The sequence below is a fragment of the Macrotis lagotis genome, chromosome 2, assembly GCF_037893015.1.
Source record: "Macrotis lagotis isolate mMagLag1 chromosome 2, bilby.v1.9.chrom.fasta, whole genome shotgun sequence".
NCBI lineage: Eukaryota > Metazoa > Chordata > Mammalia > Peramelemorphia > Peramelidae > Macrotis > Macrotis lagotis.
This window is the reverse complement of record NC_133659.1, coordinates 280,297,537-280,301,752: the sequence shown is the minus strand read 5'-3', so window position 1 is coordinate 280,301,752 and position 4,216 is coordinate 280,297,537.

Genomic DNA, 4,216 nt, shown 5'->3' with positions numbered 1-4,216 from the left:
CCAGAAGAATATTGTACACCCTAACAGTAACATAGAAGTGATGATCAACCTTAATGGACATACTCATACCAATGCGGCATAATTTGGGGCTGTTTGCGACAGACGATGTCATCTGTATCCTGAGAAAGAATTGTGGAGTTTGAACAAAGACTAAATTAAATAAAAAGTTACCTTATTATGTAATTCTGCTATGTCTCATACTTTATGTTTCTTCCTTAAGGATATGATTTCTCTCTCATAAAGGGTTAAAATCAAGAATGCTGACCATGAAGTTCTCTTGAGAAAACATGAAACCCAGATGTTTGCACAAGGTCAGAATGCTCTGATAACAGCAAATATCTGAGTGTGCTCTGTACTCAGGGAGGAGCTCTGGTCCTTCTTTACTTAACCATTATCTTACTCCTTCAAAGTTGATAGAAAAGAGAACATCTATTGTGAAAGAGGAAGCCTGGAAGTGATCCTTGAATTATATTGTTTTGCATACCTAAACTAGGCTGATAGAGTGGTCTTACATATATAAAAAAGGACTGTCTGCTTGCAAAGGCAGAGATGTAGTGGCCTGTTAATAAAACCTGTTATGCATCTCTCCTGGTTGAACTCTCATTATTGAACATGCTGGTTGTATCTGTTTAGTGCCACAAAGGCTTTGGAACTAAGGTAGGACCTGGCTGCCCAAAAGGAAAAGTCAAAGAACTTTTCACTCTCTCATCACATTCAACTTAGATCAATGTACCATGGAAACAATGTAAAGACTAACAGACTGCCTTCTGTGTGGGTTGGGGGAAAGGAAGCAAGATTAGGGGAAAAATTGTAAAATTCAAAATAAATAAGATCTTTCAAAAATTAAAAAAGAATATAACTCATTGAATCTCAGAAAACAAAATTAAACAGATAAAAATGAGTTTTCAAAAGATGTCCAAATGGATTGGTAAGTGGATTCTATAAAATTATTTTAAAAATTCAGTGAATATTTTTTGAGATGCTAGGTATTACATGGGAGACAGAACTAAGTAAGTTATGGCACCTGCTTGCATCAAGGCTTTTTCTTTCCTTGGATGATGGCTTCTCTATAACACTATCTGTCTGGAATCTATATCCCTATTCCCCAAATGGATATAGTGTTTTCTACTGGTCCAGTAGATATACAGTCAAGGTATTAAGCGAGGTAGGATAGGAGAGACTAATCCTCTCCTCTCTTCTCCTCAGGAATCTCACCTCAGAAGTACACATCTCTCTCAAAATAACAACAGGGGTTAGTTATTATAAAGACTACACAGGGTTTTATTTTCTCATCTAATCACTTTGATCCTTTCTTGTTTCAACTAGGGAAGGGTCTTATAAAGGGATCAGGGCATAGACTTATCTCTCTAGTTAAACACGTTGTGGTTACATTCTTGAGTTTCTGGGACTACAACAACTGAGGTTTTTTTGGGGGGGGAAGGGGAAATCTTATTCTTTTGTAAATCTTTGTTGTTCATTCCTTTTATAGTCTCATTAGAGGAATATGTCCAAGGAGGCAATATCAGCTAATCCAGAACGATTGCTATAGTGATGATAGTTTTGTTTTATTTTCAAAAGACTATGGTCTCAGTGCCTATCCCATATAAGATTCAGCACTTGAAATGATGGATGATAGCAGCAATGATGGGATGGGAAATTTTTCCTCTACTTTAACTGGTCATATAGGTACATAACTCAAACTAAAAAAAAAAAAAAGATAGCAGGATGCAGGTTTTATCTAAGAGAAATAATGTAAATCATACCATCCATTATTCCAAACAGGAATTCCCTGAGTACTCCTTGATCTTCCACAAGTGAATAAATCTACTCACTTCCTGAGGTCATGACTTATGGCTCTTGTAACACTGAATAAACCACCACACTTATTAATTCTTTCATTTATTGCCTGAAATAGCTCCTGACCACCCATTCACAGTAACCACACTATATCAGTTCTTCAGATTCTCCCTGAACAGTGATTCCTTCCTTTAAAAAGGCCAAGGAAAACAAACCAACAAAAACAAAACCTTCAGATGAATGAAAGTAAAATTTTCCATTCCATTCCATTGTTCTCTGTTCCTGGTGTGCCTTCCCATATTGGTTTATGCCATATCTGCCTACAGTAGAATCCACTTAAGATTCTGTCAAGGGACTATAATGTTTACTTTTTCAATTAATAGGACTTTCTTGCTTCACTGAGCAAGCTTCTCCTCATCTCTTTTTTTCTGAGTATTGATAAAAACTGAAGTTCAAGAGGATATACACAGAACTGCCCATCATGATTCAAGTTAATTATGTTTGCCAGCCTAGTCTGTGGGAATGGCAAAATCCCTGGCAGCTGCTCCCAGTGCTGAGGGAATGGGAAGGCTATAACACTATGGTGGATTATTTGATTTTTATGCCATATAACAGAACACACATTTCAGTTTTAGACTTTTAAAATGACTTGCAAAGTAGAGCAGTAAAAATGAGTAAGAATTGGAAAAATAAATCTGTAGCAGAAAGCTGTCCTTAGAAAATCTGATCCTAGTTTATCCTTAAGAACTTAAGGAACCAGGATAATGAAGGACAGTCAGCAATCCAATTGAATTCTCCAAACATTCCCCACCAAAAAATTTTGAAGCAATTCTTCAAATGAAATTTTTGGACTGGCAAAGCCAACACTGTCAGAATGAAACATTTTTTTCCGGCCTAAGAGAGCTTAAGAGGACTGTCATACAAGATGGGAGTTGACCGGGAGTGCATATTATGGCATCACCAGGCAGTGGACCAGGTGTATATCTGGGACAGCAGTGGAAGCAGCAACAGCAACTTTGGGAGCACTAAGCCTAGAACCAATAAGGGGGGTGGACAACTGATCTTAAAGAGATTAGAGAACGCACTGTGCTGGCACTGGATCTAACTGGTACTGATTAACATTTCTCTTGTCCATAAGCAATTCTAGGTCACAGTTCTAGGGTGAAGAAGAGCTCTTGTGGTGAATCACAAACAAGTAGATAACAATTCCAGAGTGGTGAAAAATACTAATGTTTGCAGCCAAAGGAAAGCAGAGCAACTGATTAGAGTTCTAGAACAAAAAGGGATGCTTGTATTTGTTACTGTAGAGGAATAGGAACCCTTCTTAGGTAAACATCAGAGTACAGATTAGGAGAGCAATGATCACACCTCTATCCAGATCATATCATTTTGAAAAAACCAAAAATTTGCAGATCCCCAGAAATAGTGCTGAAAACATCAGCACAAAAAACCCTGAGGTTTGGGACAATGCCTCCTCCTCTCCAGGTGGAGTAGAGTCTAATTTTAACAAGTTTAAAGTAAAAAAAATAAACTGCAAAAATTTGTCAAACAATAACAGGAAAAAACTTGAACATAAAAAAAAGTTACTGCAATGGTAGGGGAGGCCAAGACATAAGTTCAGAAGAAGACAAAAGTATGAAAAAAACTACAAACAAAGTCTCAAGGAAAAATGTTTATTGAACTCAAAGGCAACAATAATTCTTAGAAGACTTAAAGAAAGAAATGAGTGAGAGAAAAAAATGATGAAAGAAATCAGAGTATACAAGAAAATTATAAGATAATGGGGCGGCATAGTGGATAAAGCACCGGCCTTGGAGTCAGGAGTACCTGGGTTCAAATCCGGTCTCAGACACTTAACAATTACCTGGCTGTGTGGCCTTGGGCAAGCCACTTAACCCCATTTGCCTTGCAAAGACCTAAAAAAAATTATAAGATAATGAGAAGTTTGTAAAGAGAGGTACAAAAGAATCCTGAAGAAAATAATAACTTAAAAACCCTGGAATTGACTTAATAGTACAAAAATTCACTGCAGAAAAGAATTTCTTAAAAAGCAGAGTTAGTCAAATGGAAAAAAGTGCTACAAAAGTTCATTGAAGAACATAATTCCTTAAAAATTAGAATTGATCAAAAGGAAGCTAATGACTATATGAGTCATTAAAAAACAAAAGAACGATGTCAAAAGAATGAAAGAAAACATGAAATATCCCATTGGGAAAAATGGCTTGGAAAATAGATCAAGTAGGAGATAATTTAATAATCATGGGATTATTCAAAAACCATGATAAAAAAGAACACATCATATTCAAGAAATTATGAAGGAAAATTTCTTTATTAGATCTAGAGAATAAAACAGGAATTGAAAGAATCCACCAATCACCTATTGAAAGATGTACTAAAGTGAAAACTCCCAGGTATATTA